Consider the following 23,653-nt stretch of genomic DNA (forward strand, 5'->3'; position numbering starts at 1 on the left):
TTGGATAGTAGCATAGATGTTGTGAAGGGCAGTGGCGTCTTTGTGATAGTCCCGATAGAGGTATAAGTACTTGAGTGTCGTCTGCATAGTTGGTATATGCAACACCCATGGAGTCAAGTAGGTCGAAGAGGGGTATTGTGAAGAGGTTATAGAGGGTGGGGGCTGTACATGAACCTTGGGGGACACCGCAGTTTATAGTGATAGGATCTGCGTAAACTGTGTCGGAGTAGACCTTCATGGCTCTTCCTTCGAGGAAGGATGTGATCCAGGATGCTGCTTGTTTAGAGAAATGGGCTGCATGAGTGAGGTGGGTGGTAAGTGTTTGGTGATCTACCAGGTCAAAAGCTGCTGATAGATTGAGAAGGGGGAGCAGGGCAAGTTTGTCTTTGCCCATTATTTGTGAGATTTGATTTTTTAGGTCTAATAAGGCAGATTCTGTTCCATGCCCGACACGGAAGCCAGATTGCCTTTTGCCTAGTATGGAATTAGCTTCTATGTATGATTAGATCTGGTTGTGAGCTGCGTTGTCCAGGATTTTTAAGAGGAACGGGACTGTCGTTATCGGTCTGTAGTTGTTGGGTTGCACTGGGTCAAGTATGGCCTTTTTTAGAAGTGGCCACATGATCTTATCATGAGGCATCCTGTTACGTGTCAGTGCTTCAATTCCTATTTGTACGGCAGAAGGTGTCATCGGTCACTGGGACCATTTCTTTTGGGTACTGGGAGGGATGCACTCCATAGAAAGACATGAAGTCCTCAAAATCTGTGCTTTGAAAAGGTGGTCCATTATTGATACACAGAGTTCGTAGTAGACCACGAGCCACAAATGTATCTTCCATTATTGGTATCACCGTTTGAGCTGCCGTCGCGTGACTGAATCTCATTTCCGGGTACCATGACAAATCATCTAAAAGTCCCACTCTCCGTCTAGACAAGTTCTACTCTCCGCCCTCTGCAACTCATCCAGAACAAGCCTTGTCGCGCCTTGAAACACTTGTGTATAGGCGCGTTACAAATGCCATATCATATCATACCATACAATGGGCCTCATCACGAGTTGGGCGGTAACACCGGCGCTATTAGCACTGGCGCTAATAGCCCTGCAACCAAACCCCCATCGGTATTACTGCCGGATCACGGGTTTGGCGGAACGGTTATTGCCCATTCCCCATTGGGCCCATTCGGGAATTCCTCATTCCCCATTGGGCCCAATGGGGAAAATTTGCGCTATTACCACCGGCGGATTTCCCGTTGGCGGTAATAGTACCGAAAATCGGCAATTTTGCCACGGATTTCCCCCCAGATGAAAGCTGGGGGGAAATCCGCCAAGGCCAGGATCTGGCGGACCCTTAAATGCAGCGGTAATAGCGCTACCATCGCATTTAAGGGTTACCGCCAGGCTCGTAATGAGGCCCAATGTCCGTTATGTTGTATTGGCCCGAAATCCATGCTTACTACCTACAAGGGGGCAGTCGCTTTAACTGGTGACTCAATTAGGGGCAGTCACATAGGTTTCCTGGCTGCCTGATGTCATTTTCAGCTGGCTGACATTGATTCAACGTCCCTTACTAACTCCGGGAACGATACTTCCCCCCGTAATCAGGCTTTGGTTTTTGGCAGCTCCTTAAAGTCCCACGTATGCTATCCCGATCTCTCTTTTTCTATTAATACTGGAGGGATGACAATCCTTGTCCCTCTGAGCAAAACCCGTTCTATCCCCACGGATAGCTCAGTGCATACTCTCCACAGACCCTGCATGAATGCACGTGTGGCTGGAGTACAGTGAATTTGGTCAGACACGATTTGCTGCCATTGACCACCATGAAGTTGTTCCACAACGCCCTGCTGCGTTGAGCGTCAACAATGGGCCTCATTACGACTCAGGCGGTAAGGGTTTTACGGCGGCGTAAACAGCGCCGACCCTTACCGCCTGATTCCGAGGTCCCATAGCGCCATGGAGGTTTTAACACCTGCTTTTAGCAGGTGTTAAAATCCATGGCGCTAAGGGACCTTGATGTTAATTACGCCACCGTAATTTACGGTGGCGTAATTAACGCCTTCCCCACTCCCATTATGCCCTATGGGGCAAAATGGGAATGGGGAAGGGAAAATGGGAAAATGGGGATTTACCGCCCCGCCAAGGTTGGAATGGGGCGGTAAATCCGCCAACCACCATGGCGTAAACATAGTTTACGCCATGGTGGTAAAGTCACGGCCCAGGCGGTAACTTACCGCCTGGGTCGTAATGAGGCCCAATGTCTTTAAAAGGCATTTATTTGGGGATGGCCTTCCTTGTGATCATGTTCACAAGTGCCTCGGCTTTAACTTCAACTTCTTCCGGAACTAAAATTCCTGGTTGCCAAGAGAAGTAGTCTGTGGGTTGCTGCACCCACCTCAAACTACAGGGTGACCCCATGGTCCTGTAATCCAGTGCTCCAGCCAGAGCGGGGGTCGCAGCACTGATCCTTCCAGGGTGGGCAACAATGATTTGTGGTCGGTGTTAACCATGATGGGGTGGGCAAACAGGTATACGTGAAAATGTCGGCATCCCCATAGTACCGCTAGTGCTTCCCTTTCAAGTTGGGAGTATCTTTTTTCCGTAGATGTTAATTCTTTATTTGCCCATCCAATGGGTGCCGTCCGCCAACCATGCCTGGTTGTAACAATACTGCTCCCAGACTGACCGGGCTGGCAGCAACTAGAATTTCAGGTCATATCTGAGGGTCTGAGAAAGCCATTGTGGTGGTATCTTCTGCTATTTCAGCTTTCGCTTCTTCAAACATCTTTTGAGTGGTTTGGTTCCACTCCTATTCTTGTTCTTTCTTGATCAGATTTCTCAGGTGTTTAGTGACGGTGGGCACGTTTGGGATCAATCTCCCGCAGGAATGTATTATCCTGAAAAAGCTTTGTACCAACGCAGAGGAAGTAGAAAGGGCAAAGCCTTAAATAGCAGCGATCTTCAGGGGGTCAGCTGGCACCCTTGTGTCTTGGAATAGAAATCAAAAGAATTGTATTTTCCACTGGAGAAAAACAACACTTTTTCTCATTTAAGATGAGCCTCTTCTGTGGCATGCATTGGAAAACTGCCTCAATCCTTTCCAAGTGTTCATTCTCGGTTCTGGAATATATCAGAACATCATTGCTAATGTTAATGACGCCTTTCTGGCCCACCGGGAACACCGTGCATGGCATGCTGAAAAACCTCAGCTGCTGAAGATACTCCAGAGCTAAGCCTTTGTCGCGGAAAAGGCCTATATGAGAGGAGAACCTCATGATGTGGCGAGAGTGTAGATACAGAGGTATCTGGTGATAATCGGATCACAGGTCAATTGTGGAGAACATTGATGAACCCTAGAGGTCAACCAATATGTTATTCAACATTGGGGTGGGGTGTCGTTCCTGTTGAATAGCCCTGTTGGGGAGCCTCAGGTCCATGCACATGCCGATCTGTCCTGGCTATTACAGTTTCATGGCTATTACGATTGGGGTCACCCATGTGGTGAGCCCACTTACACTCTCAATGATATCTGCTGTTTTCATTCTGGATAGCTGTTCTTCCACTTTCTTTCTGAGGTGGAATGGAATGCAGCGATGTCGCAATGCCATGGGTTGTACAGTGGGATCTATATGCAATCTTAAGTCTTCATTCTGCAGACAGCCCACTCTTTAGATGCGGTCTTCATATTCTGTTCGCAGTCCAGCACTGTCTGTCTCGTAGACATTGAATGCAAAGTGTACCAGCCCTAAATCCTCAGCCGTATTGCAACTCATTAAATTGTCTTTAGCCTCTGTGGTGACGTAGAACATTGCAGGCGTGGTCATTCTGTCCTGCATGATATGTGTCTGGAATGATCCTTCTAGTGGCAGGGGCTCTTTCCCTCCATATGTGAATATTCTTTTTTTGTTTTGCCAGGCTGGGAGCAGGTTGTAATATGGCCCTCTACAATTTGTTGGCATGCTTGTACCCTTCTGGAACATTTGGCTAACTAGCATCACGTAAGCTGGTACCCCAGGTGCCATTGGGTGGACCTGACTGTGTCTCCCCGCCCAATTAGCCCAACATCTCTCATCGCTCATTCCGTCTGCATTCAGATTGTCTTTGAACTTGTCCTTGCAAAGTATCATTGCTCCTGAGAATAAAAGGGAGTATACGCACACTCTTCTCGCAGTTCAGGTCTGTACGCCCAACTCCTATTTCCATCCTCGATTCACGTGACTGGAGACCGTATTTCAGCCTGTTTTGCAGCATTTAATTGTCTTGAATTAATAAACTTGACACTCATGGTGTTGTATCTTGCACCTTAACAAGGGCTGATTCAGCTTCTCACTTTCACTGTTTTTCAAGGATAGATAACCGGTTCTTGGCCGCTCCATCCTTTAACCCCAGGCCAGACAGCTATTTCAGGTCTTTCCTCGATCTTCAGCTGCTTTCTTACTGCGACACTACCTTCTGATCGTTCTTTCTTCACAGGTCTGAGCTTACTAAATGTGTGACACTGATGTCCAGATTCTATATAATAGCAGCACCGCTTGCAGTCTATTCACTACGTATAGCCAGCCTTTATGATTACTTAGTCTACTTGCGTTGCTGCATCTGTACAAATATAAAACGGCTTTGCATTTTCTGCAGTGCTCTTCACACGTGCAATCTTCATTCCGCAAATTAAAGTTTACTCGGTTATTTACTTCGTCATCAGATTCTATAAGGTCTATGCATCTTCTTCTTCGACCACTCTTCTCAGTGCATCACGCTCATTTCTTGTGACATCACCAGCCTCTTTTTCTCTCATCTTCATATTCCTTCAGGGATCTCCTCCAAGAGATTGTCATCTCTACGGGCATACATCACATAGGGTCTTCTCAACGGATACCTTTTCTCGAAGACTCTCCATGCAACATGCACAATCACTGGTGTCGTACATGTCGCGATTTCCAATTTCCAACATATAGGCAGAATGGGGGCGGGACTTCCCGCAGAGGCATTCAGCTGCTCCTCTACACTCCCCTCTCTGGTTGATTCATCGACCACTCCTTCATCAGTCTTCACATCTTGATATCCTCTCTTGAAGATGTGCTTCTTTGGAGTCCAGATTTTCGCTACTCCCTTCAGGGATCCTGCTGATTTTACGTGCTCATCAGCACTCCAGGTCATGTGGCTGCACTGTCTATTCGGACTAAAGTAGATCCATCATCCCACATACTTCTTGTGATTCCTTGGATGCAGGAACTTCATTCCATCAGGTGCTACAATGCTGGCTCCTATATATTTTCTGATCTCTTCAACTGTCAATTCCTTGGGTCCAAACCCTGATTCGACATCGATCATGATCTTCATTCCAACTGCCTTCATTACTGTCTTCTTACACTGTGCGGTAATTGTCTGGATCACACAGAATCCAAACATTATCATCACCAGTATTGCTCCAAGAAGCTTGAAGATATTCGCCATCCACTGTCTCTGGCTGGTACCCCTCTCCTGAACTAAGAGAATGGGCCTCATTACACGGTAGGCGGTGAGCCATGGCGCTATTAGCGCCATGGCTCATGCCGGTAAAATACCGGCACCGCCTTGGCGGAAAGGGGATTTACCGCCCCATTCCAAGGTTGGAGGGGCGGTAAATCCCCTTTCCGCCATTGCCCTTCCCCATTCCCATTTCTGCCCCATAGGGCTCTATGGAAATGGGGAAGGCGCTAATTACGGCACCGCAATTTTGCGGTGCCGTAATTAGCTCCGAGGTCCCTTAGCAGGTTGGATTTTAACGCCTGCAAGAAGCAGGCGTTAAATCCTCCAACCCGCAAAGGGACCTCGTAGTACGGCGGTAAGGGTTAACGGTCACCGTTGCCATTAACGGTGACCGTTAACCCTTACCGCCGTCCGTGTAATGAGGCCCAATGTGTTGAACATTGTTAGTAAAGAAATTACAAGTACTAAAAGGCCATAAGCAAGGCCGGTATAAGGTGTTAAGGTGGTCAAACAGGGGTCAAGCCAAATCCCTTGTACAATTGAAAGTCCTTGACACATTGCAGAACTTATGATCTTGTGAACCAGGCGTTTGCGTCCAGCTGAGGGACACGCTGTATGAACTGTAATTTTGTGAACTCGCCCTTTCCATAGGCCAACAGAGTGACTCCGCAAGAAGTGATCGTCCTTCAGAAGTCTCTGTGATAATTGGCAAAGTGTTTTGGAGGTCTGACGCCAGACAAGGGGGACCTAATGTGAACATTGTGCGATTGTTTAAAAAGACATTAAGACTTATGGCTATTGTAGAAGAAGAAAAAGCCAAGCAAAGTGAACTGCGTTACTGGGGCAAATGTGAACCCGACTGAGGGATGCGTGCGACTTCATAGTGATGATACAACTATGTGAAGCCTGCCTGGGGGCTTCAGAGAAAGCCTGACTGGGGGCTGAGACCCAGACTTGGGTAAAGGTAGAACCAAAGGGGTCTAGAATAACTTATGGATGAACTGTATTAAAAATGGCAATGTGAATCTGACGGAGGGACGCCAGAAGAAAGCCAATGGAAGTAAATCCTGCACAGTGTCAAAACAACCGTGAGCATTGTGATGACAAGTGTGAACCCGAATGAGCGATGTCCACAGTGAGTGCTTGGTCTGAACCCGACTGAGGGAGGCTGACGATTGAGAGAAGGATCAGAGCCCGGCTGAGGGGGATCCATGGCTGAAGGGTAATCACCCAATGTGAAGATTAGCAGAAGGAACATTTTCTTTTGTTGTTTTGGTATATCAGGCCAAACTTTGCATGAAAGAGACTTGGACACAGAAGGTCCTGATTTTAAGAAAAGGAACTGTAAGCTTGTGCCAGAGAAGCCCAGGAGTGTACTGTGCTCGAGAGTCCCACCTTGTCCCATGATAAAAACATGGGGAAGGAAGACCCCAGCCATAACATCCTGATTTATCATTTGGTGAACACTTCTTTCTTTTATTGTGAACATTATCCCACACTCTAGTGTAGCAGTAAGGATTGGCATCTAGGACTGTATTATTATTATTTGATGGTCGTAGCTTTCTCCCATCTTAGATTTAGGTTGAAATTAGGCGTTTGTCTCACCCACTTTACTGTTTAATAAACACCCTTGAACTGTGATCACTTGTGTCTGTCTTACTTTGATACCATGCCTTTCTTACACTACTTGTTATGTTATTGAAACTTATAACGCGCACGTCCACATGAAGGTATCTTGGGGTGAGGAATCCAGCAATAAAGCATAAACAGCCGACTAACAGTTAAAATAACCACTTGGGGGGGTTTTACAGGGACTTTGGCTCCCAATTGCAACCTTATCCCCAGGAGAGGAGTCTCTCTCCATGAGATCTTCCCGCATGTTACCCCCCCAGGGGGATCATTGGTTAGCAGCCTCACCTCCCTAGCCTCATGGAGAGGGGTTCGCCCCTGGGGAGAAGTGACACCATCTGAAGAATCGTCACAGTACAGTGTATCAGACTACATTATGTAACAGCAAGTCATGGCCTCACAAACAGTCAGTCACCACTGGGAATAGAGCATTCAATGATAACATTCTGTAACTTTAGGACATGCAGCCCCAAACAGCCATTCACCACCAGGCATAGAGCATCAGACGACATTATGTAACTGGGGGACCGGGAGTTCCAAACAGTCATTCACCACCAGGCATAGAGCGCCAGATGACATTATGTAACTGGAGGGCTTGGAGTTCTAAGCAGTCATTCACCACCAGGCATAGAGCATCAGACTTCATTCTGTAACTGGAGGACCTGGAGTTCCAAACAGTCATTCACCACCAGGCATAGTGCATCAGACAACATGATGTAACTGGAGGGCTTGGAGTTCCAAACAATCACTCACCACCAGGCATAGAGCGCCAGATGACATTATGTAACCGGAGGGCTTGGAGTTCCAAGCAGTCATTCTGCACCAGGCATAGAGCATCAGACTTCACTCTGTAACTGGAGGACCTGGAGTTGCAAACAGTCATTCACCATCAGGCTATATTCTGTAACTGGAGGAAATGGTACCCAAAACAACAGTCATTTACCACCAGGCTCTGAGCATCAGTCTATGTTCTGCAACTTCAGGTTCAGGACATGGGCTCCAAAGAAGGGATTGACCACCAGGCACAGAGCATCGTACAATATTATGAACTGGAGGGCTTGGAGTCACAAATAGTCTGTCACCACCAGGAAGAGAACATGGGACTACATTATGTAACTGCGGGACATGGAGTCCCAAACAGTCATTCACCCCCAGCCATAAAACACCAGACCCCATTCTGTAACTAGAAGACCTGGGGCCTCATTACAACCCAGGCGGTAAGTTCCCTACTTTACCACCATGGTGTAAACTGCGTTACACCATGGTGGATGGTGGATTTACCGCCCCATTCCAAGGTGAGTGGGGCGGTAAATCCCCATTCCCCATTTACCCTTCCCCATTCCCATTTTTGCCCCATAGGGCATAATGGGAGTGGGGAAGGCGCTAATTACGGCACCGTAAATTACGGTGCCGTAATCAGCACCAAGGCGGGTTAGCGCCTTGCATTTTAACGCCTGCTAAAAGCAGGCGTTAAAATGGTAATCAGGCGTTAAACCCTTAACGCCTGGGTTGTAATGAGGCCCCTGGAGTTTCAAACAGCAATTAACCACCAGGATAAAAGCACCAGACTACATTTCTGAATTCATTTTATTTTTTGCATTTATAAAGCGCTCTAAGCCCAGGGGCATCAGGGTGCTAGTTGCAGCATTAGAACAGCATGGACAGGTTCAAAGAAGAACAACAACACAGGTGAGTAAATCAGAACAGTGATGGTCCCTGAGAGGATAACAGTGTCTTAAAATGTTTTCGGAAGACCCAGTAAGATTGTTCTAATCTTAGTGCCGGGATTAGTAAATTCCAGTTCTTGGAGGCAGTGACCGGTAAGCTTGTCCTCCAGATCTCTTTAGTCTGAATCTTGGCGTGATGAGTCGGCGGGCATGGGCACAGCAGGTGTGTCTTGAGGATTGCACCTTTTTGAGTTTGTTAGAAAGGTAGGTGGGGGCAGAGTTTGAGAGGGATTTGAGGGTAATGGCTAGTGTTTTGAAGATAATACGCTCACGTATCGGTAGCCAGTGGGTGTTTCTTCTTGCCTCGAGATGTGCTCCCTCGTAGGGATGTTAAGTGCAACCCTGAGTGCATTGTTCTGCGTGACCTGGAGTTTAATCATGTTTCGAGAGGAGGTGCCAGCAAAGAGAAAGTTACAATAATCCAGTTTGGAGCCAATAAGCACTCAGGCGATGGCAAGGCAGCTGTCAGCGGACAGGAAAGTTCTACTGGCATTGATTTACTTGGTAGTGTATGCAGCAGAGGATGAGATAGCCCGGAGCTGTCGGGTAAGCGGTAGTGTAGCATCCAGGTGAACATCCAAGGTCTTGACCACTCTAGAGGCTGGGATAGTAATGCTGTCGATGGTGAAGGTATTTTATTCATTGAATTAATTACGGAACAGAAGCACATGAAGCCCCAAACAGTCATTCACCACCAACCATAGACCACCAGACTCAGGGATGGAGTGGGAACCAGAAGAGGCCTTGGAAGTAATTTTCAAAATGGCCTCATATTACACATTCTCAGCAAAATAAACCCTTTTCCTATGGGAACATTTGGAAATACCACACAGAAGAGGCCCAGAGTGCAGCGGCCTACCAGGAAATCTCCAGAGCTCCCTATAGGCCAGTCCACCCCTGACCAGACTTCATTCTTTAACAGGAGGACCTGGAGTCCCAAACAGTCATTCACCATCAGACTATATTCTGTAAGTGGAGCAAATGGTACCCCAAAACTACAGTCATTCACCACCAGGCATTGAGCATCAGACCACGTTCTGCAACTTCAGGACATGGACTCCCAAACAGTCAGTCACCACTTGGCACACAGCTACAGATTTCATTCTGTAACATTCATTGGGCCTCATTACGACTTGTGCAGAATGGGTTTAACGGCGCCGTTAATGGTGCTGGTGCCGTAAACCCACTCCACACTAATACGATTTCCCCTCGCGGGACCCGCTCTGGACGTCCATAGCGGATCCCGCGAGGGTACCAGGGAGCTAATAACGGGCCAGTTCGTAATGGGGGCATTGTTAGCTCCCTCCCCATTCCCATTGAGCCCTATGAGGGCTTGAATGGGAATGGGGAAGGACCGGGCCCGGGTTCCCCGAAGGAGGAAATACCGGGCCCTCCATACTCGGAAAGGCCTGGTATTTCCCCATTCAGAGAACCCGGACCCGGACACAATTTCGGAGGCAGCCATGCCCTTATTAAGGGCATGGCTACCTCCAAAGTTGTAATGAGGCCCATTGTCTCGGTAAGATCGCTCAGGGGCAACACGCTCGTCTTGGAGCAACACAGGTTCGATCCCCGGGTCTGCGCTTAGAAACCCCTGGGTTTTATACACGTTATAAATAACTAATTACAGTTACAATTACAACAGGAGGACATGGTGCCCCAAACTACAGTCATTTGCCGCTGGGCATTGTAAGGAAGGCATGGTATCAAAGTAAGAAGGAAGAAGGTCCACTGGCTCCCCGTCAAGGAAAGAATTACTTTCAAGACACTTGCCCTGATGCACAAGTGCCTGCACGGTCTTGCTCCGCCCTCCCTAGCTCAAGGAATCTGACTCCACACCCCATCCTGGCCCCCTAGAGCGGCCTATACTAACAGAATCACCGTACCCCTTACCCGCAGAGTGCGTGCGGGCGGTACCAGCTTCCCCAACATGGCGGCCACTTACTGGAACTCCCTTCCCCCCTCCATTAGGGTGATTGATTCCCATGCGACTTTCAGGAAGGCCATCAAAACTCGGCTCTTTGTCTAACAATGCACTGCCCGGTGTGCTGTGTGACCCGTTATGGACATGTTCACTGCTATTTTACCTGATCGTGATAATGTGCGCTGGTAACTGCAACTAGCTCACTCTATCAAGTATTCCTGTTGGGGCCGCATTCTTGTAACCCTGAATCAAGCCTTCTTACGCCTCCTTAAAGCGCCTCGATGTCCGCAGGCTGTAGTGAGCTCTACAAATACAACAATAATAATAATAGATAAGGCAGACACAAGTGATCACAGTTCAAAGGTGTTTATTGAACTTCATCAAGGGTGTGATAAAGGCCTTTCTAAACCTAAAGTAAGATGGGCGCAGGCTGCGACCATCAAATAATAATAATGCAGTCCTAGGATATTAAAAGGGCCTCTACTAAAACACCTTTTGCCAATCCTTACCTCTAAGTTACAAATAGTGTGGATCATGAAAAAAGAAAGACGTGTTCACAAAATGATAAGTCAGGATGTTCAAGCCATTGGCCTCCCTTCCCCACGTTTTCAATATGGAACAAGGTGGTTCACTCAAGCAAAGCACACTCGTGGACTTTTTCAGCATGAGGACACAGTTCCATTACAAACATCAGGGCCTTCTATGCCCAAGTCTCTCAAGTTATCGAAAGTCTTGCTTTAGAGGGCCTGATGAATCAAACAAAGAAAAAGTTCCTTTCCAAGTATTCAAGTAGGGCAATTCACTCTTCACCCTGGAACCCTCTCAGCCGGATTCAGTTTGGTTTTTCTTCCACAATTCCTTCTCGGTGACTCACGGTTCACCATGGTTCACCTCAGCCGGGCTCAGATCCCTTTTACACCGATAGTCTCCCTGAGACGGGCTCGGACCAATTACCATTCATATATCTCTTCTCGGGTGACTCACGGTTCACCACATATCCCCCTCAGTTGGGCTCAGGTACCCTTTTCACAATTCATATCCCTCAGCCAGGCTCAGACCAATTACAGTTCACATTAGCTATGAAAGACATTCAAATGTGCACAGGGTTTGGATTGACCCGTTGCAGGACCACTTCGATTTCACAGTTCAATCATTCTCACACACTCCGTTGGATACCAAACAGAGACCTTCGAATGAGCACCCATGTGGCGCCGGACCACACTGTATATGGTAACTATTTCGGTTTCATAAAGTTTAATCACATACAAGTCATCTTTCCTCATACAATGATGCCGCTTGCAACCTTGATCGTAACACAGTCCGGTCTGCTATCAGTCTCTCATACTCACCAGCTGTGCTGAATTTACTGGCTGCTTTGTTGTCTGACCCAAGGAGAGTACCACAGCGGCAATCGATTCTCCCCGCCTTGCTATCAATGCGGGGGGCCCTTTGTACCTTCAACACACACTGCACTGTCTTCAGCTGTAATTCCCAGTCTTATGTTTCTTTTCCTCGAGGCCTCTTGAAAGTCGCGGTTCTTCTCCGAAAAGGTCAAGTGTAGTTCCCTCCTTGCAGCCCTCTCTGGTCACACCACCTTAATCCTCGGTTTAAACTGCCATCTCGAAACTGCTGCTTTTTCTTATGTTTTGCCTTGCTCAGAGTGTTCTTTCATGTTCCCCATTTTATCCATGTGGGGAAGTTTAATGGAATTCAAGTGTGTGTAATGATCAGTAATTGCCTCACTCTGTCTGACCCTTGTGTTGGGACATGTCAGGTATATGGCTTGGGTGTTAGTCCATTGTCGCTCACGGTGAACTGTCTGCGGGAAAGTTTCTGAAAAGGGCGGGGGGGTTGAGTTCCTAGCTATCCTACCTGGTAGGATGGGGAAAAGGTGTTATTGGGAAGGGGATACCACATCTCACCCTGCAATGTCCCACTTCCACTCCCCGACGACACCACACCCAAGTGATCCTCCCACACTGGTCCACCCCCAGGAACTGGTTCCAATAGCGATGGCCATGTCCTGGCCACCTGGATGACAGATCCCTGGTGACTAGCGGGTGAGACACCTTCAGGTTTCTCACATACCTTTCCCCAAGGTGGATATGTCTGTTCTTTGTCCAGGTTCTTCGTTGTTAAGACCTGGGAGAGAACATGGAGGAGATATGTCCAAGAACTCTCGCATATTCCATTGATTTTCTTTGGTTAATGTAGGTAGAGGGTGAGTGGTTTTATTGGTCTCTCCAAAGTAAACTATGAACTGGTCTCTAAGGGTTGACTCAGGTTTCATAGGTTCTGATTTTTCCCAGTCCCATATTGGAATGTTTTGGGAGTAGTAATTTGACTGGCAGCAATCCTGGGGTAGAAAATCTCCAAAGGGAGGTCAAGGTTTCCTGCAAGAGTGTAGAAAAGGTAGGGGAATTCCGGCCCAGAATAACTTCCTTGGGAAATCCAGGAATGATGGCTGAAGATATTTAACAGAACTCGCCCAGGATGTTAATTTGTACGGGTATTTTGGGGTATACTTCACCGTCCCCATGTACACAGGAACTCTAACTAGGGCAGCATTCTCGAGGTCCTTTGTTGTGACCAAGTCAGCTCGTATAGCGGTTTGCTTACTACCTGAGTCAATTAATGCCTTCACTTGCTTCTGATTCGCCCAATCTTTTTCATATGTGAAGTCAGCAGAAGACTGGCATAAACATGCTAAAGGTCTATAACTTTTCTTCGGGTTCTTCCCACTGTTCTCCCTATTTCCATAGGTTCATCCCTTAGATTCTGCAGGCAGTGTCTAGCAAAATGCCCCATTTCTCTTCAGGAAAAGCAGATAAGAGGGTGTGGTGTGCTTCCTTTAGTTTCCTCCCTTCTGCTTTTGTCTTTGGTTTTAGTGTCAGATCTTTTGATTTCTATTTGTTCTTTTGGTATGCCTTCCTCGATTCTATATGCCCCCCTTGTTTGTCTACTCCCTGAGGTCAGTGGTTAGGTTTGTAATCTTCCCGTACTCCCCTCGTTGCACCAAGTGGAAGTATTTAGCTGCTTCTGAGTGGTTTTTTGCAGTTTCAATGGCCATGGGTAGAGTAGGTTGACTTAACTGTAAAACGGCTTTTTGCAAAAAAGAGGGTAATGAATTGGTGAACTGTTCTATCATCTCTATCAGCTCTTCTAAGGATTTGTTGTTGATCCAAGGGCTACAGAGTTTTTCACACGTTCACCCATTTCTATGGGGGTTTCTCCCGGTTTAATCTAATGGCCCTCAATTTCTGCCGATAAAAACCCTTTTCAAAAACCCTTCTTTGATGGGTATAAAGGTGGCTTCCTGGGCAAGATTAAGTAGTTGATAGGCGGTTTGTAGTTCACCTTTCAACAAAGGAGCCAAATAGCACCTTTTAAGGTTCTCTTCATATCCTATTTGTTTGGCTAGGCGTTTGAAATTCACAAACAAAAGTTCCTAGATCTTCGCCTTCTAGGTATGGTTGAAGTACCCCTGTGGTAGTAAGGGTCTAGCTTGCAAATCAACCAATTTAGATACATTTTCTTGGATTCTAGCTTCAGCCTGCATTTGATGGGCCACCAACTGGGCTATGACATTGGCTAGGTCGGCCATTTCATCTGGTGGGTAAGGGTCCCTTCTGTGTTTTTTTCTGAATCAGAAAATAAACAGATTTCGACTCCCTCTGATAAGGTTTTGCAGTTGTCTGACTCTTCTGAGTCTGATTCTGCCGAAGTAATTGTCTTCTGTAGGTTGGTCTCTAACCGTGATGGCCCTGCGACGGATGACAAATGGGTACCAAATCAAAAAGGTTCAGGTGCGGGGGGGGGGCTTTAAGGCACTAGGTCTAATAAAGGTAAGGGCTGGGCAAACTTTCAGTATTATTCGATCCCAATGTTTTATATTATAATGGGAGAGAGGAAGGGTGTCTAATAAATACTTGAGTTTTAAAGTAAAGATCTTGTTGACCAGTCGAGATACATAGTTAAGAGAGAAAAGCCTCTTTTTGCGTGTATACCCAGTCAGAGTCAAGGAGTTCAACGATTCTTTTTTCTCCTTCTGGTTGTATGACAATTATCAGCATGGATTTCAATTTTTATCAGTTGAATAATATCCCACTTCTAACACCATATGTAAGGAAGGCATGGTATCAAAGTAAGACAGACACAAGTGACCACAGTTCAAAGGTGTTTATTGAACTTTATCAAGGGTGTGATAAACACCTATCTAAACCTAAATCTAAGATGGGAGCAGGCTACAACCATCAAATAATAATAATGCAGTCCTAGTGGAGTCTCGTCAAAATAAAAAGGCCCTATACTAAGAAACACATTGCCAATCCTTACTGCTAAGTTACAAATAGTGTGGAGTGATGTTCATGAAAAAGAAAGAAGTGTTCACAAAATGATGAGGTAGGATGTTCAGGCCGTGGGCCCCCCTTGCCCATGTTTTCAGTAGGGAACAAGGTGGTTCACTCAAGCATAGCACACTCTTTAGCTTCTTCGGCACAAGCACACAGTTCCATTACAAACATCAGGGCCTTCTACTCTGAAGTCTCTCAAGTTATCAGAAGTCTCTTGCTTCAGGGGGCCTGATGAATAAAACAAACAAAAAGTTCCTTTCCAAGTATTGAAGTAGGACAATTCACTCTTCACCCTGTATCCTCTCAGCTGGGTTCATATCCCTATTACAGTTTGCACTAGCTATTGAAGACTTTCGAATGTGACCCGTTGCAGGACCACTTTGATCGATGTTACAGTTCACTAATTCTCACACGCTCACTTGGATACCAAACAGAGACCTTCGAATGAGCACCTACGTGGCGCCAGACCACTCTGTATATGGTACCTATTTTGGTTTCATAAAGTTCAATCACATACAGGTCATCTTTCTTCATACAATTTTGCCGCTTGCAACCTTGATCATAACACAGTCTGGTCTGCAATCAGTCTTTCCGACTCTGCTGAATTAACTGGCTGCTTTGTTGTCAGAGCCAAGGACAGTACCACGGCAGCAATCACTTCTCCCCGTCTTGGCTAGCAATGTGGGAGGGCCCAGTGTACCTTCAACACAGTGCACCATTCTTCAGCTATAATTTCCGGTCTTATATTTCTTTTCCTCAAGGTCTGTTGAAAGTCACGGTTCTTCTCCGAAAAGGTCTAGGGTAGTTCCGTCCTTCCAGCCCTCTCTGGTCTCACAGCCTTTCTCCTCAGTTTAAGCTGCCATCTTGGTAACTGCTGCTTCTTTGTGTGTTTGTCATGCTCATAGTGTGTTTCTGTGCTCATCCTTTTATCCGTGTGGGGAAGTGTGATGGAAGTCAGGCGTGTGTAATTATCAGTAATTTCCCAACTCTGCCTGACCCTTGTGTTGGGACATGTCAGGTATACGGTTCGGGTGTTATTCTGTTGTCGTGCATGGTGAACTGGCAGCGAGAAAGTGTTTGTGTTGGAAAAGGCAGGGGGGTTGAGTTCCTAGGTGGGGAAAAGGAGTTATTGGGAAGGGGATACCAGGTCTCACCCTCCGGTGCCCCACTTCCACTCCCCGAGGACCCCTCATCCAAGTGATCCTCCCGCATTAGTTCAACCCCCAGGAACTGGTTCCAATAGCGATGGCCGTGACCTGGCCACCTGGATGACAGATCCCCGGGGACTAGCGGGTGAGACACCTTCAGGTTTCTCACAGCATAGAACATCAGACTAAATTCTGTATCTGGGGGACACTGAGTCCTAAATAGTAATTCATCATTGGACATAGAACACCAGACCTGGAGTCCCAAACAGTCATTTGGGCATAGAACATTGAACTACATTCTGTAACTGTAAGAAGTGCCAAACAGTCATTCACCACTGGGAATAGCACATCAGACTACATTATGTAACTGGAGGACATGGAGTTCTAAGTAGCCAATCACCACTGTGCATATGGCATCAGAATATGTTATGTCACGTGAGGACATGCAGTCTGAAACAGTCATTCCACACATCACATGGCATGGAGCATGAATACCCAGACGTGGACGCCCTGCTCACTGTGCTCAGAGAGGAACAGCTCCACCTCACTGATGAGGCCCAACAAGGCTGAAACACGTGTATGGGGTTGATGTTGGTACTTTTGTTCAGAAGGGAATTGCCATAGCATTTCCGTGCTGGACTGCCCATGTGGGCAGGACAAGACTGATATGCAAATGAATATTTCCCATCTGTGAAAGGAACAGTGAGCAAAAAGTGATTGCTCCAGACTCTCAAAGTGGGGAAAAAACACAGAACAGGTTATCATGCCATGTTCTTTCTGGAGAGGGGTGCCTGCTACCTTTTTAGAAAAATATTTGCATTTGCAAGGAACTTGGGGTTGGTCACCCTGAGTTACTTGGGGGAACCCAGACGTGGACTCCCTGCTCACTGTGTTCAGTGAGGCACAGCTCCACCTCACTGATGAGGCCCAATAAGGCTGTTACATGCGTATGGGGTTGCTGTTGGTACTCTTGTTCAGAAGAGCAATGCTGGGCTGCCCATATGGGCAGGACAAAGACTGATATGCAAATGGATATTTCCCATCTGTGAAAGGTACAGTGAGCAAAAAGTGATGGCTGCAAACTCTCAAAGTGAGAGAATAAAACACAGAACAGGTTATCATGCCATGTTCTGTTCTGTCTGGAGAGGGGTGCCTGCTACCTTTTTTGAACAATTTCAATTTACTTTGTCATCAACTTTCTTTACATTATTAACATCGAAGACTTTCGATTGTGCACAGTGTTTTGCTTGACCCGTTGTAGGACCACTTCGATTCACAATTCTTTGTCACTCTTTCCCCACCTTTCAGTTGGATACCTTACAGAGACTTTGGAATGAGCATGTACGCGGTGCCGGACCACTCTGTCTAAGGTATCATATTTTGGCTTCAAAGTTCAATCACTTATTTGTTGTTCAATTTTGCTCATGTTGATTATTACATATGCTTCATACACTGTTTGCTTCAGCATTCACTATACAATGTTGCCGCTTGCAAACTTGGCTTTAACACAGACCGGTCTGGTATCAGTCTCTCCAACTCACTGGTTGTGCTGACTTCACTGGCGCTGCTTTGTTGTAGGAGCCAAGGACAGAACCATGGCGGCAAGCGATTCTCCCCGCCTTGACTATCGACGCAGGAGAGCCCCGGGTACCTCCGACACACAATGCAGCATTCTTCAGCCTTGTTTTCTGGTGTTAAGTTTCCTATTCTCGAAGGCTCATGAAAATAACAGTTCCTTGTCAAAAATGTCAAAAGCACTTCCCTCCTTGCAATCCCCTTCTGTTTTACGGTCTTTCGCCTTGTATTAAACTGCCTTCTTGGAACTGCTGCTTCCTTGTGTGCTTTGCCGCGCTCAGAGTGTGCTCTCGTGCTCCGCCTTTGATCTGTGTGGTGAATTGTAATGGAATTCAGGTGTGTGTAATGTTCTGTGCCTTACCCTGCCTGACCATTGTACTGGGACATGTCAGTTATACGGCTCAAGTGGTAGTCTGTTTTCTCTTATAGTGAACTGTCCATGGGAAAGTGTTTGTGTTGGGAAAAGGGGGGGAGGTTGAGTTCCTAAGTATCCTATCTCATAGGATCGGGTAAAGGTGTTAAAGGGAAGGGGACACCGCATCGCGCCTTCCGGTGTCCCACTCCCACTCCCCGAAGACCCCTCACCCAGGTGATCCTCCAACAGCGGTCCACCCCCAGGAACTGGATACAAAAGCAATGACCATGTCCTGGCTAACTGGATGACAGATCCTCGGGGACTAACGGATGAGACACCTTCAGGTTTCTCACAGAAGAAGTTGAAACTTGCACATCAGTGCAGTGCACTGAACATTCCCTTAAACAGCTTGTGCGTTTGTTTGGGGGTTTGGATTGCACGTGGAAGGGGCATGGTGATGGGGTTTGTGAGGAGCAGGGGCAGGTCAGCAGGGAACATAGTTCCATTACTTCTTTTCGTACACTTTGGCCACTGCCCAGCATACCAGAACCCCACAGGCCATCGCCGGACCGGTCAGAGGATGATGAATAACCCAGTCCTTCTTTGCTGTTCAGTTTAACATCAGTCCAATTGACAGCAGATAATTGCCTCCATCAGCTGAGCTTGATCAGCTGTCTGCAGCATCTAATCTTCTTTTCGGAGCCCCAGCTGATCCAGCGTGTCTCGCGCACATTTCAGAGGCCCCCACCATGGAAGGCATGATCACCGACACCAATGCTTTTCAAAAAGCATTTTTTGAAGTTCCCGCCGAATTCATGCCTCTTCCCGCCCGCAGCCCGCAGCCTGATACGGCTTCCCGCCCTGCCGGCTCCACCCCCCCCACCATAAAAGGAGACGGGGCTCACCGCCAGGCGAAGCCGCGAGGAGAAGGCCACAGGACAAGGCCTGCACTTCTCTTTGCAGCTCTTTGCTGCTCGTCTGCCATTTGCCACGATACTATGCAACGTCACAGAGGTAAGGAGCTTGCCCACTGCCACCTCCTCCTACACCAAGACTTGTCCACCAGGAGCTCCAGACTACGTGCCCGCACTATAGAGCCCACCATCAGCTCCAATCCCCTTCCCACAAACATCTGCAACGCGCGGCTATGCTCCCGTATCTCGCAACCCACCCCACCCACCTACTTGGCCATACTCAGACGGTTAACCACAAAGCCAAAAACCTTCACAATTACCCCCAATACAATAGCAAATGATACACTCCACCCCACCCCTAATTGTACCACCTCTACCCGCAATTTCTCCCCATTTGTGCCCACCACCTCTAAAACTGCGCCCCCCAGTGCAAAATGTGTGATGTGCAATTCTTCTACAACCATTATGAATGCTATTGTGCCAAATGTGATCTCACCTGTGCCCACCACCACTGAAACTGCGCCCCCCAGTGCAAAATGTGTGATATGCAATTCTTCTACCCCTATTGTGAATGCTATTGTGCCAAATGTGATCTCACCTGTGCCCACCACCACTGAAACTGCGCCCCCAGTGCAAAATGTGTGATATGCAATTCTTCTACCCCCATTGTGAATGCTATTGTGCCAAATGTGATCTCACCTATGCCCACCACCACTGAAACTGCACCCCCCAGTGCTAAATGTGTGATATGCAATTCCTCTACTGCCCCCCACCACGACACCACCAGAGCCCCCAGCTCCACACCGACCATGCCCACCACCTCACCCTCTCCTCCCACAGACCCCTCCCTAGCCGTCACAGAACCCCACCTCAAATGCGCCATGATCAATGCTAGATCCATCAGCGCCCACGCTCTAGACATCCACGACCTCATAACCACCCATGACCTTGACCTGCTCATGATATCAGAACCCTGGTTACATGAGGCCTCTGGCCCTGCGCTCTCCCTGGCACTCCCTTCTGGCTACTCCATCACCAGACAAGATCGCCCCTCTAAAGGTGGAGGTGTCGCAATCATCGCTAAGGACTGCTATAGTATTAGAAAGGTAGAAAAATCTTTACATAACAACGACGACTACCTCCAAGTCAAAATTATCCTCTCCCCCAACTGTACCATTGCTGCTCATATTGTCTATCGCCCTCCTGGCCCAATAGGAGACTTCCAAGCCTCCCTCATCCATCTTCTATCTGACAACCTCAAAAAACACTCGAAAGCCATTCTCCTTGGGGACGTCAACCTAGGCCTCCAGGATAAAAAGGACCCAGCAGCCAAATCCCTTGACTCAGCCCTAACAACACTAGGCTATAAGAACACCATCTTCAGCCCAATGCATACTCAGGGCAGAACACTCGACTGGATTGCTCAGCACAACTGCCCACTCATCATCACTGGAAACACTCCTACCCCATGGTCTGACCACCATATCATCACATTTAGCATCCTCACCACCAGCTCCTCTACCCCGCCACCCCAACCCCTACCACCCTGCCTCACAAGAAGCTCCCGCCAGCTCACTAAGGAAAGACTACTGCCCTTCCTCCAAGGCCCAGCCTTCAGACCACCTTTTTCCACGGACCCAGAAACTCTCGCATCAACCTACGATGTTGCCATCAAAGCAGCTATCAACTCCATTGCCCCACTAAAACCCCGTAAATACAAACCCACCACCCACTCTAACTCCTGGTTCACCCCAGACTTGCTCGCACTCCGAAACGAGAAAAAGGCAGCACTTACTCAGTGGCAAACGTCCCACACTGACAAAGACAAGCTGATCTTTAAAGCCTGCTCTACGGAGTACAAAAAAGCTATCACCCGGGCAAAATCCAAATCTTTTGAATCCAGAATTTCGGAAGCCCAATCCAGCACAAAAGAAATATTTGCAATTTTTAGGGAGCTAGAGACTCCTACTACCACCCCCCAGAACTTCACCAAAGACAAAGCCTGGTGCGACGAAATTCAAACGGCAATGCTAACAAAACTGAGCCGCCTCCAAAGCAAAATACTAGCTACCAAACAAGCCCTGCCCTATACTCATATCCCTATCCCACCACCAGCCCAAGACCCTCCCCAACCCTTCTCCTTCAAATCCATACAGGAAAAGGACATCATTAACATAATGAAGAACATCAAACCATCCAACTGTAAAGGTGATGCCTGCCCAGCCACTCTCATCAAAGACTGCACTGAAGCGCTTGCTCCCTTCCTGACAGCATTTGTTAATGCCTCCTTCGCAACAGGGAAAGTCCCCACCTCCCTCAAGGAAGCATGGGTCCGCCCCCTCTTAAAAAAACCAACTCTCGAACCCACCTCCCCCAACAACTATAGACCCATCACCACTGTCCCTTTCCTCCTCAAAATACTGGACAAAGCAGCCTATCTGCAGGTTCAGCACTTCATCGAAGAAAACAAACTCCTGGGACTCCGCCAATCTGGCTTCCGCCCGAGACATGGGACTGAAACCGCCTTACTTGACCTGAAAAACCAAATGGACGATGCCAGAGACATGGGCAAACCAGCTCTTCTCTTACTCCTTGACTTATCTGCAGCGTTCGATCTCGTAGATCATGACGTCCTATGCCATCATCTCTCCTCCACTGCCAAGTTCTCCCCTGACGCCACAGCATGGATCACCTCCTTCCTACAAGACAGAACCATGCAAGTATTCTCCGACTTAGCCTCTGCCTCACCCACTATCATACTCTTTGGCGTGCCCCAAGGCTCATGCCTCTCCCCCACACTCTACAACATCTTCACACGACCCCTCTTCCTCATCCTCGACGCTATGGGTATATCCTACACTAACTACGCGGACGATACCCAGATCCTCCTTACCCTCACAGGCAACTACGACACTGACTCCATGACCCTTAACAACCTTTACAACACCATCCAAGCCTGGATGGCAGACAATGGACTATGCCTCAACTCTGACAAGACAGAACTCCTACTGGTAGGTTCCCCCGAAACGCTAAAAAAACTTGACTCCCAATTCAGTCACTTCACCATCGACACCATCAAAATACCTGTTTCAGACTCAGTCAAAAGTCTTGGAGTCTATCTAGACTCTAACCTTTCCATGGACAGACAAGTCAACGCCATTGCCTCCTCAGCCGCATATCATGCTAAACTGATCAACGCAGTCAGGCCTTTCCTCTCCAAAGAGAATTGCACAAACATAGCCAGAGCCATCACCGGCTCCAGGCTAGACTATTGCAACGTACTCTTCCTAGGAACTTCAAAAAGAAACTTGGAGAGGCTACAAGTCATCCAGAATAGTGCTCTCCGAGCAGCCCAAGGTATTGCCAAAAGGGACCACATCTCGGAAGCCAGAAAACTAGCCCACTGGCTCCCAATAAAGGAGAGAATAATTTTCAAAGCGCTCACACTGACACACAAATGCATCCATCTCACTGCCCCTGACTACCTCTCACAAAGAATCCACTCCGTCGCCTCTACAAGACCAACAAGATCACCCTACACCAACATGCTCTCTGTGCCACTAGTAAAAAGATCCAGAGCAGGTGGATCCAGCTTCCCTTATCTCGCACCCACTCACTGGAATGCCCTACCTCCCACCATCCGCAGTGAGCCCTCCCTCCTCGCCTTCCGCAAAGCAATGAAAACCACCCTCTTCTCATAAGGTCCTTCGCAGCAACATGAATACCAACCATAGGACCCACTGCTTAAGTTGTATTGACCAACTGCATAAGCGGTAATGATAACCATGATTGTACCTATCTGTAATATGCCATTTACTGATACCATGCCTGTAACTAAGCTCATGCAAGTAACAGCGCCTCAATGCCCCTGGGCTGCTTGCGCGCTATACAAATTTAAATAAATAAATAAATAAATAAATAATTGGGCCTTCGTCCTGCTCGATTGTAGCAGTCTCAAGCTCTTCTTCGTCCCTGTACCTATGACATACAGATGGTTTAATATTTCACAATAACGCATAGTTTTGGACATGAGCTTATGAGAAGAAGATTCAGGCGTTAACATCAGCCTTGGAGTTTGGGGATTAAAGGAGCCATGCCTCCCATTCGTGTCCTTCTCCCCAGGAGAGGAGTCTCTCTCCATGAGATCCTCCTGCATGCTAACACCCCTAGAGGGACTATTAGTTAGCGGCCTCACCTCCCTAGCCTCATGGAAAGGGGTTCTCAGTGATGTTATCTGAAGGATAGTCACATAGAACACCAGACTTCATTCTGCAACTTGAGCAAAGAAGTCCTACACAGTCATTCACCACCAGTCAGAGCATCAGGATGCATTTTGTAATAATAATAATTTGGTATTTATATAGCGCTACGAATTCGAACCTTAGCCGGCTCTGCACGGATGTCAAAGCGAGCGCTCTACTCGCTGTGCCACTTGACCGGCATTAAGTAAGTGGAGGACATGGTTTCCCAAACAGTCATTCACCACCAGGGATAGAACACCAGGCTTCATTCTGTAACTGGAGGACATGAAGTCCTAAAAAGCCATTTAACATCAGTCAGCGCTA

At 47.6% G+C, this 23,653-nt stretch overlaps 1 long non-coding RNA gene across 1 annotated transcript in view; it reads left to right on the forward strand.

Moving 5' to 3' along the window:
• LOC138471561 (uncharacterized) overlaps positions 1-18,067 on the forward strand; it is a 159,683-nt gene extending 141,616 nt beyond the window's left edge. The window contains exons 2-3 of the long non-coding RNA XR_011268464.1: positions 17,553-17,614; positions 17,756-18,067. This is a non-coding gene — a long non-coding RNA (uncharacterized lncRNA). The remainder of the gene's footprint in view (positions 1-17,552; positions 17,615-17,755) is intronic.
• The last annotated feature ends 5,586 nt before the right edge of the window (positions 18,068-23,653 follow it).

The sequence above is a fragment of the Ambystoma mexicanum genome, chromosome 8, assembly GCF_040938575.1.
Source record: "Ambystoma mexicanum isolate Mex_15411 chromosome 8, UKY_AmexF1_1, whole genome shotgun sequence".
NCBI classification, from domain to species: domain Eukaryota; kingdom Metazoa; phylum Chordata; class Amphibia; order Caudata; family Ambystomatidae; genus Ambystoma; species Ambystoma mexicanum.